This window comes from Prenolepis imparis, unplaced genomic scaffold (genome assembly GCF_030444845.1).
Source record: "Prenolepis imparis isolate NDT839.2.m4 unplaced genomic scaffold, iyPreImpa1.0 SCAF_18, whole genome shotgun sequence".
Lineage (NCBI taxonomy): Eukaryota > Metazoa > Arthropoda > Insecta > Hymenoptera > Formicidae > Prenolepis > Prenolepis imparis.
In genome coordinates this window covers 352,491-367,864 of record NW_028141176.1, presented here as the reverse complement: position 1 = coordinate 367,864, position 15,374 = coordinate 352,491, and the positions used below count along the sequence as shown (strand labels likewise).

At 47.2% G+C, this 15,374-nt stretch overlaps 1 pseudogene; it reads right to left on the bottom strand.

Moving 5' to 3' along the window:
• Positions 1-5,694: 5,694 nt before the first annotated feature.
• Positions 5,695-5,875, bottom strand: LOC145946706 (U2 spliceosomal RNA; annotated as a pseudogene).
• Between the last annotated feature and the right edge of the window lie 9,499 nt (positions 5,876-15,374).

The following is a 15,374-nucleotide window of genomic DNA, read 5'->3' as shown; positions in this document are numbered from 1 at the left end:
GACGACACTCTTGGAGGGCTCGTGCCTAACCACAAGGTCAGGCCGTAGCTCCCCAAGTTCCCCGTCGACGCCCTCGACACGCCGGTTGACCCGCTTATCCCCCGGCAAGCGGCAAGCCCTCCAAAGGCGGTGCAGGACGGCATCGTGCCTCTGCTGTATCGCGGCGGCGTGAACCCCGCAGTGCCCCAGCACATGAGGAAGGGTCTCGGCTGCTCCCCCGCATCGCCGACACCTCCGGTCGTCCGCCCCCCATCGGCGAGCGCCGTTCAGCGGGAGGACGTCCAGACGTGCCCGGTGGATAAACCTCCAATCAGCGAAGCGGGTGAAGCTGCCACCGCGGACGAAGTGATTGCTCACCCCGGCCCGCGATGACACCTCGAACACCTTCCCCTGGTCAGGCTTGCGGAGGAGGGTGGTCTCGTACCACGCCGCCACAGCAGAGCGCAAACGGGTCACCACCTGAGCACGGGCCCCAGGCGGTATCCTCACCGTCGCGCCCCTGGATCCTCGGCACACCAGGACCAGCTCCTCGGTCGGCGCACACCATTCCCAACGGAGCGCTAACCTGTCGGACTGCCTCCGGGCAGCGTTCCGAGCCCTCGACCACAGAGAGCGCTCTCCTCCGTCGCGTAGCCTCCCCTCGAGCGAGCCCGAGAGGAAAGCCGCGACATCCACGTTGTTAGGTGGTTGGCCGATGCGCCTGGCTACAACCCCCCTCAGAGACGCCCACGCGAGCCCCCTGACCGTCTCGCAGCCAGCCGTAAGCATACGGAAGGCATGCGCGACGGACAGGACGTCCGCGAGGTCGGCCAGCGGAAGCAGTCCACAGCCCCCCCGGCTGGGAGGGAGGTAGACTACCTCCGCGCTTGCTCTCTGCGGGAGGTTGAGCCAGGCCTTGGCCGTCCTGCGTATCTGCAGGTCCGCGGTCTTTAGCGGACGCTTCTCCATGGCCGCTCCCCGCAGCAAGAAGTCCATCCACGGCAGGATGTTAGAGGCCGCGGTCTCCACCTTCTGCCACGGGGCGAGGAGGGATCGGTCCACCGCCCGAAGATCCTCGAGGAGGCCGCCGATGGTCCGGAACGGTGTCGCGTCAACCGCGAAGCCGGTCGGCACGCCAAGGTGGTGGTACGGCTCGCCATTCGCCAAGTGATGAACGGGCTGTCCCTGGATGGTGAACTCCGTCGGTAGGACCCTGCCGCCCGCCCCCGCACCAATGTGCAGGGTGGCACATTTGGCAGGGTTGAACCGCAACCCCACCGACGAAGCCGCACCCTCCGCGGCGGCCAAGAGCCGCCGCATTCCCTCAGGGGAATCGGCAACGATCGCCAGGTCGTCCGCGTACGCCAAAATATTGCGGCGTAAGCCCAATATATCGTATCCCGCATCGACACCGGCGACTGCACGCAGCACCGGGTCGATGGCGAGATCGAATATTATCGGGCTCAGCGGACAACCCTGCCGAACCCCCGAGCGAATCGAGACAGGCGCGGTGTAACCCCCGGCGGTCCGCACCCGCGTGGAGCACCTGTCGTACATGGAGTCCCATATACTCCGAATGCCCCCCGGCGCCCCGGAGCGAACGAGAGCGCGGCGGATCGCCGCGTGCGGGATAGAGCCAAACGCGTTGGAAAGATCCAGCCACGCGACGACCGCCTGCCGCCGAGTCCTCCGCGCATCAGTCAGGATCTCCTGCAGCACGAAGTTGTGCTCGTAGCACCCCTCGTCCCGCAGGAAACCCTTCTGTGCCGGACACAATTTACGGTTTCTGACCGCCCAGCCGGTCAAACGGTCGGCGACGAGCGCGGCGAATAGCTTGGGCGTCGTGTCACCCAGCGCGAGAGGACGCCAGTTCTCCAGGGATTCCCGATCCCCTTTCTTGTATAGGAGGACTGTATTGGAGGTCTTCCAGGACGCTGGGACTGCCTCGAGCCTATAACAGGTGGTGAACACGGAGGTGAGGAGCCGCGCCCCGGGATCCGCCACACGGAGGTCACGGTAGGCGATACCGTCAGGCCCCGGCGCAGAGTTCGTCATGCGCCGGAGCCGACGATCCACCTCTCGCTCCTTGAACGGATCCATCAGGAACGCAGCATCCTCCTCCTCCTGGCTCGAGGGGTCATCGCGCTCCACCTCCGCGGCGGCGCCGCCCAGATCCTGCCCTCCGCGGTACAGTCGTTCGAAGTACTCCCGGACCTGTCGACTCGGCACCTGGCAGAAGTCGGCAGGTCCCGATAGCACCTCTCGCACCGCCTTGCGTCGGTTCGTCCTGTACAGCGCGTGTATGCGGGTGGCTTCACGCACCCAGTCCCCGCGTCCTTCTCCTGACTGCGAGGGACCGGCCCGCGCCGGCCCCCCGCTCCCGCTGGCGTCCCCCCGCGCCGGGCAAACCCCCTCGCCACGCCGCGCTCGCGCCTCTCGCGACCGACTAGGGCGGTCGCGGGCGTCAAGCGCATCGCCGCCGGTCACTCTCGCTGCGTCCTCCCCGAGGAAGTTCGCGACCGAGGCCGCGAACTCCTCCAGGTCCGCAATCGAGGCGACGGTGTCGGCCCGCCCAACCAGCTCGTCACGGGCGACCAACCGCGCCCGCCTGCGCTGCCTTGCGGCAGCCGCAGGCGCCGGTCGATCGTCGGACGGCCAGCCAGGTGCCACCCCGACACGCCGCGGACCTCCACCTCGGCGGTGCACCCCGCCCCCGCGCACAATGGACTCCGGCGGTGACTTCCCGCTCGCTCCGGTGCAGCCGGTCGCAGGCGCCGCTCCCCGCCGTCGGCACACCCCGCGGGCATCTCCGCGAGCACCCGGATGTCCAGCTCCGTTGTTACCGCTGTCGCCACCCGAGGCTCCCTCCGCGTCGCCCCTCCGCGGTGCAGCTCCCGCGACTCGAACACCTGAAATCGATTTTATTAGCGTTTTTTGCAAAACCACCGAGCATGGTCTTACAATATTCGCCGGCGTTTGTGGCGGGGGACCGGGCACCACCCGCGGCCCCGCCGCCACCGGACTATCCTCATCCGAGGAGTCGTCGCCGATCCGACGCCTCGCCCTTCTCCCCAGGCTCACCCTCCACGGCCCATCCCGCGAAGCCCCCTCGTCCTCCTCCGAATCCAGCGCCGCTGCCGCCGGATACCGCCGCTCCATCTCCCCGGATGTCGTGGGGGTCCTCTCCTCCTCGGGGCGCGCCCGCATGCACTGCGACGGTACCTCCACGATCGTCGGGAGGTTCGGAGAACGGAGCGGAGTGCTCCGTCTCCTTGCGGGGACCCCCGTCGACATGACGGGGGAGCCGCACGTCGTCGTCGTCACCGTCGCCGTCGTCAGGGTGGCAGGCATCAACGTCGCGGGCAATGCCGGTGGCATTGTCATGAGGGGGACCCCCGCAGGGCTGCCGCATATTATACACGGCGAGCCAGGGGTCCCCGTGGGGGGGCGTGTTCCCACGCTGCAGGGGCGACGTCCTCGTCGGTCCCCGCGCCCCCCCGAGCCTCGCGACGCCGAAAGCGCAGCGTCCAGATTGCGCACCGCGGGGCCGGCAGAGGTGGTCGGTCGTGTCGCACGCGCCGTCCTCCTGGACGACGCGGCTGGTACGTGCGACCCCCACGGTGCGTCCTTCCGCATGGATCTCGTGGGTCACGAGGCGGGTCGCCTCGCTTCCACGTCGCTCTTCTCGACCGGCACGCTGGACGCCCGAGATCTGCTCCTGGTGGAAGGACCCGCTCGGATGACGATTGGCGGGGTCCTCTCGGGCGTCCTTCTCCGTGTGCCTCCGCTGCCGCCGAAGGGAGGCGAATCGTCGCTCATCGGCGACGGACGGGGAGGCAAGCGCGCCGGTCTTGACGCGCCGCTTTTCTCGAGAGGCACGCTGCTCGACCTCCGATTCCTGGACGACCCCGCCGCACCGGTGGCAAATGGCGGGGTCACGGAGGGAGCCGTGATCCTCTTCGGCACCGCCCCTCTGGATGACGCGAGGGGAAGCGCGCGTGCCCCTCTGGACGTGGTAGGCGGGCTGCTGCTGCGGACGCTACGCTTACCTGATGACAGCCTGCCACCGGATGTTGTGGTCGGCGGACGCACCCCGGCGCCAGGAGCGACGGCCGTCGCTCCACACGGCGCGGCACGTTCCGCCGTTGGTTGCGGCCTTCGGGAGGCGGCCGCCCTCGTTGCCGGCGACGTTCTCCGCGTCGCCGGGTTCGCTGTTGTGACGGCCGCATATGAGGGGGCCTCCGCTGTAGGTGGTGGCGATGTGGAGGTGACAGGGGCCGTGAAGTGCAGCCTGGGCTGCCGCGAGGACACTCGGGTCCGCGACGACTCTCCGGACGCTGAAGTCGGCGGCGGGGCCGCGTCCGATGTCCGGCTCCTCGCACCTGAAACCACATCGACTTTAATATTTTTGTTCCGACGGGTGCCGCTCGCTCCGCGACCCAGCGCGCCACCCGAGGGAGCCCCTGCATGCGCCCTGTCAAAGTGCGCCTTTACCGATTTTAGGGGATAGGCCCCGGTGCCCCGGAACTCGCACGTCGCGCACTTATATTGCAGGGTGTTCCCCGGGTGGCATTTCTTTAGATGTTTAGCGAGATGCGCCGGGTCGCAGAACTCGCCTCGTGACTTAATTACGCTGTCCTCGCTTAGCCAGCACCGGGGACATTTACCTTCCCCGCTACCGGATAATCGAGGACAACCTCCTGGGGATTCTGCCCGTGTGTCATGCCGCGATGACCTGTGGATCAGGCCTTACACCGGTGAATCAGGCTTTAGTAAATCCGCCCGATCAATCCGCCGAGTCACGCGAACACATGCGGGTAACGCGAACGCACAAATAAATAAATAAATAAAAACAAAAAAAATATGAATTTGACTCGGCAGAGGTTAATCAGGCGGTTTATAATAAATTAAATTAAAATTAGTTGGACGCACGGTGCATTCGCGAACCGCACCCACGCGCCCCTAACCTCTCTAGGTTGTCGCCGGATGTATTGCACGATTATTGCAGGACGCGCGGCCGGCGCACCACGTGCCGACGGACCGCACGATCACGTGCCCGACACGTGCCGTCGGCACGCACCACACCACACCACGCGCACACACGAATTTACACGTGGACACGCACGGACGGTGCACCACGTGCCGATGGACCGCGCGAAACTCCCGACACGTGCCGTCGGCACACGACACACACACGCGGATTACACGTGGACACGCACGGACGGTGCACCACGTGCCGACGGACCGCGCGATACTCCCGACACGTGCCGTCGGCACACGACACACACGCGGATCACACGTGGAACGCGGGGTGCGACGTGCAACGGAGCACCCGATCTTCAGCTCGCGAACCACGCGCCGACGGACCGCGGAACCACGCGTCCGCGGCGATCCGTCGGAACGCGACACACCACACACGCCCGCACGTCGCACCCGCGCTCCCTAACCTCAAATGCACCGCACGTCCACGTGGCACACGGACTCCCAGGGCACCCGCGGTCGCGACACTCGATGACCACTTCGCGGCCGGGCAACGGAAAAAGAAAACGCGAAACACGCACACTCACGACGCAAAAAGTCCCGGTCTTCGGCTCTCCTCGCACGACACTAATTCCCTCGTCCGAATACGTCGCTGATTTCTGGGAGCCGGAGTGCAGTACGGGTGTCCACCGCTAATGAGCCACCACAATAATAATATAAATTACTTTTAGGTTAACTCATTAGGCCATTCCTGACGGTACTGCAATGCCAGGCCGACCCGCGGCAGAGTCGGAGCAAGCTCCGGTCACCCGCCCGGTTCCAAAAATCAGTTTAATATTCTGAATCCCCTATGGGGATTGTATCAGATATTAAGCTGATAAGAACAGATTAAAGCCTTTTATTTATCACAATTAATGTTCCCCGGAGGGGCCAGCCCCCCCAGGGTGTACTACAATAGAGTGGCTTTAGAGCCGCGTGCAATATTAATTCCATTGGCGGGGGACAATAGCCCCCCCCGCCACTGGGCACCATGCAATATAGTATTGAGGGGGCCTAGGCCCCCCCAATCTCACGAGTTAAAAGTCATAAAAAATCATCGCCCCGACTGACTGACCGGGGCGACGATCCTCCAACAACGCATGCAATATATATCCGCCACCGGTCTACGCAAGCAAAATAAAAAAAAAATAGGTCCGAGGGCGGACACGCGGCGAATAATTAAAATGTATATCACGCGAGATTCATTCTTATCATTCATTCATTCACGGAGCCCACACATATCCACGCAAACACATTCATGCACATCGCATGCACAGTATAAATAGTATTAGTCGCAAAGAAAAAAATAAAAATAAATAAGCGCATTCAGTCGCTAGATACAGTCGCAAAAAAATAAATAAAAATAAATAAGCGCATTCAGTCGCAAGATGAAAATAAATAAGCGCATGCACGCATACACACAGTCGCAAAAAATAAATTAAAATAAATAAGCGCATTCAGTCGCAAGATAAAATACAGTCGCAAAAAATAAATAGAAATGAATAAGCGCACATACGCATACTTTCAGTCACAAAAACAGGCATACCATGTGAGCAGGACACGCGACATTCATTCCCGTATAATTCAATCGCGGAGTGTCACGACCATCAGCCGATGGGCCAACGCCGGCGAATCGCTCGCGGCGGAGTCGCGATAACCCCATTCGCGGAGGAACGAGAGGGAGCAGCATACTGGCGCACGCCGGACACGTGCTCCACGTATATGTCCCTTGACCAGCGAATAGTATCCGATACAATGAGGCGGCGCATCAACGAGGCGTACGCGTTAGTCACGCGCAGTTCTCGGAGCACCGCCTCATTGATCGGATCCCATGAGCCGAGCGCGCCGACGACGAAGGCCGTCACGACGACCCGGTATCCCCTCCGCTGGAGCTCCTCCGCTAGAGGTGAGTACTTTTCGACCTTCCTCACCCTAGCCTCATAGAAAGCCTCCAGCCGATTTTCGAAGGGGACCGTGACGTCGCATATGACGACACTCTTGGAGGGCTCGTGCCTAACCACAAGGTCAGGCCGTAGCTCCCCAAGTTCCCCGTCAACGCCCTCGACACGCCGGTTGACCCGCTTATCCCCCGGCAAGCGGCAAGCCCTCCAAAGACGGTGCAGGACGGCATCGTGCCTCTGCTGTATCGCGGCGGCGTGGACCCCGCAGTGCCCCAGCACATGAGGAAGGGTCTCGGCTGCTCCCCCGCATCGCCGACACCTCCGGTCGCCCTCCCCCCAACGGCGAGCGCCGTTTAGCGGGAGGACGTCCAGACGTGCCCGGTGGATAAACCTCCAATCAGCGAAGCGGGTGAAGCTGCCACCGCGGACGAAGTGATTGCTCACCCCGGCACGCGATATAATGACCGATATAATGGACGATGCGAGAAACGGTTTCATTATTGAGACCTTGGATGCAAACTATGAAGATATTCCTACCTTAAACAACTTAGATACTACCTATAGCCTACGTTGCGATAAACATGTAAAAAATTGCGCTTTAGATAATGTATTTAAAATATTTAATTGGTGGTCAAATCATCGCAATGATTCGCCACACCCTTTTTTTGAATAAATTAATATTAAAATAATATTCTCTTTGTTCTCTCTCTCCTTTTCCTCATATGCATACAAGAATTATATGTCCACACGTGCTCGTATTAATTTCAGTATGCGACAGCATTCTTATGTTATAATTTTAAATGTAGTCGATTGAGGTTTGAATGTGGTTGATTGATGTTCGATCGAGGTTCGAAGGTGGTTGATTGATGTTCGATCGATGTTCGAACGTGGTTTGAAAGTGGTTCGAAGGTGGTTGATTGAGGTTCGATCGAGGTTTGAAGATGGTTGATTGGTTTTCGGTCGAGGTACGAACGTGGTTCGAAAGTGGTTTGAAGGTGGTTGATCATGCTTCGAAAGTGGTTCGAAGGTGGTTGATCGAGGTATGAAAGTGGTTCGAAAGTGGTTTGAAGGTGGTTGATTGATGTTTGAACGTGGTTCGATCGAGGTTCGATTGTGGTTCGAACGTGGTTCTATTGACGTTCGATTGTCGTTTCAATTTTAAATATTATTCATATGCTTATTCTCATCATGGAATCTTTGTCTCGGACCATCTGTTTTCTTATCTCATGTACCGAGTGAGCGTTCAAGCTAATTCTTATGTCATACATTCCCTACTCTTTTTAACGTGAGGCTTTTTAACCCCGTGGTGTTCGTACATCCATCATAAAGTTTCAGACTGTTAGTAATGGAGCACGAGGTTATAATTATTGATGATAGTGATGATGAGGTGATAGTGGTTGAAGTTGGATCAGACTTTGATGCTATATCAGACGTTGAAATGGGCTCGGACGTTGAAATTGAGCCCGCGAACGATTCCGATTACGATAGTGAGTGTGGCTACGTTACTCGCGAGAGAAGAGTGCACAGCTTGTGCACAGCGGACATCATCGCCATGGATGATAGTACGAGAATGTGTGCAATACATATTTATTATTGTCCATGGGATGGAGTTATGTTGTGCACAAGATGTTTCATTAGATTACGAGATCTATATGTGGAGATTGACGTCGTCCGCATTCACAGGACCGGGAGATTTGAACAGCTTTTGGGGAGATGGTGCAGCGAGTGCAATAGCCCGCTGGACCAAATGTTCACACGGAATATGTGTCCAGTATGCAATACATGTAAGTCTCATTAATTTTATAAATAAAATGTAGGAGTCCCACCATCGCTCACCATCGCCCCAATCCCGGTTTTACTGCAATCGAGTTTTCTTGGTAATCTGTGGAAGTCTCTTTATTTTTATAATAATAAATAAATTAAAATATTTAAAAATTATTAAATTAATTAATAAAAAAACTTTTTTCTGTTATGCAGGAGCCTTTCACGGCCGCTGCACCAACGTGCCGCACCGACGTCCGCCGACACCCATCACCTCGCAGCCACCATCGCGCTGCTGTATATATTTTATATTTTTATATTATTATTGTATTATTATATTTTACATTTTATATTAATTTATATTTTATATTTTATATATTGTATATTTTATATTTTAAATTCACACACATACACACACACAGTTATATAATAAAAATTATTTTAAATATTAAAAAATATATAATTTATTTTAGAATAGGTCCTCTCTCCTTTCCTCCTATTAAAATCTTATTAATTAAAAAATATTAAATTATTATTATTAAGAATATTAAAATATTATTAAAAATTCTCTCTTGCGAACGCCTCTCTCTTTGCGTTCTCCTTCGCCGCGTTACCTCTCTCGCGTGCGCCTCGCGACATCTCTCTCTTTCTCGCGACCGCTATCTCTCTCACTCTTGCATATACGCCTCTCTTGCGATATCTCGCTCGCGTGCGCCTCGCGCTCTCCTTCGCGTCATCTCGCTACCTCTCCATCTCGCACTATCTTGCGACCGCTATCTCTCTCGCTCTTGCATATATGCCTCACTGCATCAGCTCTCGCGCTCTCCTTCGCGTTCCTCTCTCCCCGCGGACCCCTCACCCATCAAGCTCCACGCGGTCTTTCACGGTTCCTCTCTCCCCGCGGACCCCTCGCGGACCCTAACATCGCGGACGCTTCCCCCTCCCCGCGGACCCCTCGCGGACCCGACACCAAAATCGCGGACGCTCCCCCCTCCCCGCGGACCCCTCGCGGACCCGGCACCAAAATCGCGGACGCTCCCCCTCCCCGCGGACCCCTCGCGGTTCATCGCGGACGCCTCCCGCGTGACGTCATTCCCCCCTCCCCGCGTGACGTCATTCCCCCGCGCCTTGGGTTCCCCTCGCCCCTCACCCCCCCTCAGAGGACCTGAGTTAGAACCGGCCTTATACCACTACTCTCATCCATGTATATATTCATTAAATCATGAAAACAATGACTCCTTGATATTTGAATAGTGATTATTTCTGTATCTTCTGGAAGGGACGGAAGTACAAAGCATGTCTCCACATTATTAGTTTCCTCTTTGGTACCTTAAATTAATAATTTATTATTATTTTTTAAAATCAAGTCGTCAAATATAACATAAATATTGAAAATCTTTTTTTACAGTTGTAAAGAATATCCCTACATTACTAAATTATATATATATATATATATATATATATATATATATCTACATTATTAAATAACATATAATTTTAATTACATACTTAATTGATCATCTTCCTCTTCCCCTTCCTCTTTACCTTCATCAAAATGATTTTCAATTATTTGATATTGCATTGTTGTTGATCTTGACTGGCGAGTAATTGTGCATCGTGATACAGTTGAATTATTCAACGAAATTTGCTCTGATTCCAAATGATCAGAATCATTATCTTCCTGACACGTATGAATAGAATTATTATTCGTTTTAACAGAAAAAGAATTATCTTCAACAAGAGGCAAATCATTTGGAAAATCATTTAAAGGCAATATGACGATTTTGCTTTGAATTAATTTCTTTTCCAAATCTGCTCCATCTTGAATATCTTGTATAAGAGTGATTTTCTTAGTTCTCTCTACTTTTCCCAATCGAAAGCCACACATTCTTAACAAATTTTGGATATGAGGATGAAAAATTGAAACAATATCTGCCTTTATTTTATCAAATGAAGAATGTCTTTCTATCTCGAGTGGCTGTTCAGCTAAACCTAGAAATACACAATTTTATAATAATACAATAATTATTCCATATAAATAAAATTCGATAATTATATATATAATTCGAATAATTCAATAAATAATCTATACCTAATACTCTCTGTTTTAAAAATTTTAATTCTGTATTAGATGGAAAAAAATCAGCATGTGCTAGTTTTCTCTTTCTACCTTTACGTGGACTAGATATAACATTATTCCTTCTAAAACTTCTTCGAGTAGCTGCCACCAAAGATGAAAAGTCTTGTTCTTCTTGTGTTGATTCACTACATGCACTAGTTGCTATCGTCAACAAACGATTAGCAATTTCCCTTTCATCGGACATTTCAACTTAAATTTTCCAAAAAGCTTATTTTCAAGATTATTTTCCGAACAATATTATTTCTGAGGTTATGTGGACAAACACCTTTCGAGCAGTAACTCACAACAGAGAGCAACAGAGAGTTCTAGTTCCAAGAAATGTGTAGCCAATAAAATTGCTGCTTTTCCGTAAAAGCTGCAAATTAATTGGCTACACATTTCTCGGAACTCTAGAATTCGGACCGAGTTCTCGGATCGTGGACACAGGCCTTTAGGCAAACACGCGGGAAAGTTACTTCATTGGCACTGTTCGCGCCATAGAATTCGCGCGTTGTCACAACTCAGTGCTGCCAATATTGTAGAATAAAAAATCACCAGTTCGAATTAAAATTATGTCGCGACATAATAAAAATTCGATGAATTAAAATTATGTCATGACATAATAAAAATTCGGAATTATTTTTATGTCCAAACATGATTTTAATTTAGCCAATTATTATTATGTCGCAATATAATTTTAATTTATTGAATTATTGTAATGTCCCAATAGAATTTTATTTTCAAAAATTAATTTTATACAATCTTTCATAATTCTTGAAAATATTAAAAATAAAATAAAATAAAATTGCAATCTGTAGAAAGGTATTAAATTATCTTTTTTGCATAAAAATAATTTCACAAAATAATTTTAAATACACACAATTCTAGATGATATAAAAAAATAATTTGTATATTACTTCTAAATGTTAATAAAAATGTGCACATTTTAAATGCAATATAATATAAATTACAAAATATAAAAGCAAGATTTACTTGCAATATTTTGATAATGTATATTTTTAATGTGTGTATAAAAAAATTTGTTGTAATTTTTAATAATTTATTTACAAAATAAAAATATTTTGTTTTTATGTAATAAAAATGAATTATATTTATGTCAGCACATAATAATAATGCCCTAAAACTCCTATCTTTACCTATGCTGGTAAGATAAAATTTACATTCCATATCATTTTAAATAATTTTTTTTATATCTCTACATAATAAAAATGTCTCCGAACAATTTTTTTATTAATTTAAAATCAGAAATTTATTATTAGTTTTGTATTTAAAATGCTTGCTATTAAAAAGTAAAACGGCGTGCCATAAGTAATGTTAAGAACTTGTACACGATACCTGAAAAATCATAACTAACTATTAACTATTTACAAGATAATTACACAGAAAATTAATAGGAATATATCGGTTTTAAAATTTACCATTGTGAACATACACAATTGCATGAGAATATCTTCCTTTTAATTGTACTGCATTTAAAACAAATCAGTTTAACGTAATGTAGCAATAGCAAAGAATTCTGCTTCCATAATCGCATAAGAATTTGTACACGTTACCTGAAAATTATAACTAACTATTAACTTAGAGGATAATTACACAGAAAATCATTAGGAATATGGTTTTAAAATTTACCATTGTGAACATACAGAACTGCATGATATAACCTTGCTTTTAATTGTGCTGCATATAAAACATTATTTTAGCGTAATGGTGGCAATAGCAAAGAATTCTGCTTCCATAATCACATAAGAATTTGTACACGATACCTGAAAATCATAACTATTAACTATTTACAAAATAATAACACAGAAAATTAATAGGAATATATCGGTTTTAAATTTACCATTGTGAACATACACAGCTGCATGAGAATATCTTCCTTTTAATTGTATTGCATTTAAAACAAATCAGTTTAGCATAATGTAGCAATAGTAAAGAATTCTGTTTCCATAATCGCATAAGCGTTTGTACACGATATCTGAAAATCATAACTAATTATAAACTTACAGGAATAATTACACAAGAAATTAATGCAGAATAAATTAATGTTTTAAATACATACAGATACAAGAGAAACTTGCTTTCAGTTGTGCTGCATTTAAAACGGATGCCAATATAGCATATTGTATCAAGCCAGCGTAATGTGCCAATATCAGAGAATTCTGTTTCTATAATCGACAAATACAACTTTAAAATAGTTAATTTCATCTCCAGTAATGTTAAGAACTTGTACACGATACCTGAAAAAATTATAACTAACTATTAACTATTTACAAGATAATTACACAGAAAATTAATAGGAATATATCGGTTTTAAAATTTACCATTGTGAACATACACAGCTGCATGAGAATATCTTCCTTTTAATTGTGCTCCATTTAAAACAAATCAGTTTAGCGTAATGTAGCAACAGCAAAGAATTCTGCTTCCATAATAGCATAAGAATTTGTACGCGTTACCTGAAAAAATCATAAATATATCAGTTTTGAAATTTATCATTGTGAACATACAGAACTGCACATATTAATCTTGCTTTCAGTTGTGTTGCATTTAAAATAAAAAATTTTTTTCATATTATGCAAGGGTTCTAATTTCGTAACACGTGGTCATTATCATTATATCGTTGCGCAACAGACCTGATTGCATCAACGTCATTTACGTCATTTTGGTTTTAAGCGAGACTTAAATATGTTTTTATTTATTTACAAAGAAAGATAAAAATAGATCCATATTTAAGTCTCGATTAAAGCCAAAATAACATTCGTGCAATCGAACCTAAAAATATTGGAAAATGGTTGCGCAATAATGCGTTACTTTTTCTTTTTTACGAATATAACTTTAGTCAATCTTACCAGATATTTTTTATTTAGAGAATGAGATTTTTAGTATATGCAGCAGTAAAAAAACTCCGTAAGAGGTAAAAAAAAAAAATTAAAAAATATTCAGATAAAGACGTGCGTAACGTGTTGAAACATGTGAAACATGTCTAGTCCTGTTTAAGGACGGCGAGGAACAATACGTAACGATAAAGCCTCTCGCACAATGCCAGACAACAGGCAATAGGAACAGGAAATAGAAAATATCCACCAATAAAAGCAGGGAATAATATCTATTCCCTGCTCTTATTGGTGGATATTTTTTATTTCCTGTTCCTATTGCCTGTTGCCTGGCATTGTGCGAGGGGCTTAAACGTACTTATATTAATTTACATTGACGCACATTAATATTTTAATATTCCAGAAAAAATTTAAATCAAATTGTGCCAAAAAATACTATGATAAATATGTATTTCCAAGAAAATGATGGGTTTTCTGTTAATATATCATGAAAAAATAATTATACGAATGGAGCGATTGAATATTCTAATGAAGAAAACGAGGAGCAATCAGTCTATCGAAAAATCAATTAGAAACATTGATTAAACTCTTTGTGGTACAGTTATAAACAAATTTTGTGTTTGAATATTCCCGCCGTTGGCTGTTGAGCCTGCAGTTCCGATAGACGGCCGGTAGGTGGCGATGTCGCTTGTGAAATAATTAATTTATTAATTTTTGATATAAAAATGCAATAAATCGTAATGGAAATAATAATGGAGCAATAAGGAGCAATTAAGGAGCAATCGTTTTATGCTGCATATAGTTGCGAAAAACTATTAGAAATATGTTTTTTAATTAAATTTTTAAATTTTAGGTTTTTTGTAAATATAAAAGAAAATATTATTTTTTAAAAAAAGAGCAATCGCTGATTCTAATAGAGCAATGAAGGAGCAATCGTTTGAGCTATAGTTTATTAAAAAATATGTACTCCCAGCGCCAACTTATTTCCGGTGAATCCTGCACGTTTCAAGTTCGAACCCTGCTTTTTTCAGTTTTTTTCCCGTTTTTTTTCAAAGATGTATTTAAATAAGTTATTTTGTATAAGAACAATCAACTAATAAATTATTATTTCATAACTATTAAAATTATACGCACATTTTTTAACAATTTTGCTTTCTTTGCTAGAACTTTATAAGTTTGTATTATCTTTGATTATTAATATAGTAATTAAATTTTTTCCAGAATTTCAAAATATTTAATTAATAATAAATTAAATAATCTTATATTTTTTCATTTTTCATAAAAAAATTGTTATCTTTCCTAATTGTAAAATTGTTGAAAAATATGTAATAATTTTAATAATTATAAATTAATAATTTATTAATTTATTGTCTTACACATAATAAATTATTTAAATACACCTGAAAAAAAAGCGAAAAAAGAATTAAAGAGCAGGATTCGAACTTGAAACGTTCAAAATTTTAGCTCGTCGTCTCACTTGCTCAGCTACGCATGTTATCTAACGTTCCTTTCTATCGATACAGTACATTATAGGCACATGGAAACTTCAACAATGATATCTTATTAATTATATATTGACACGAGTTACTGTACCTTGTATTAATGGAAGAGGTATGTAACAACATATTAAAAGTTAAGCAATATTCAGGAGGTCCGAGGTTGTCCCCTTGTGAGATTACACACAATAAATTTTTTCGTCCTTTACATTGCGAGAAAATGTTGAAGCGCTATCATTTCCCC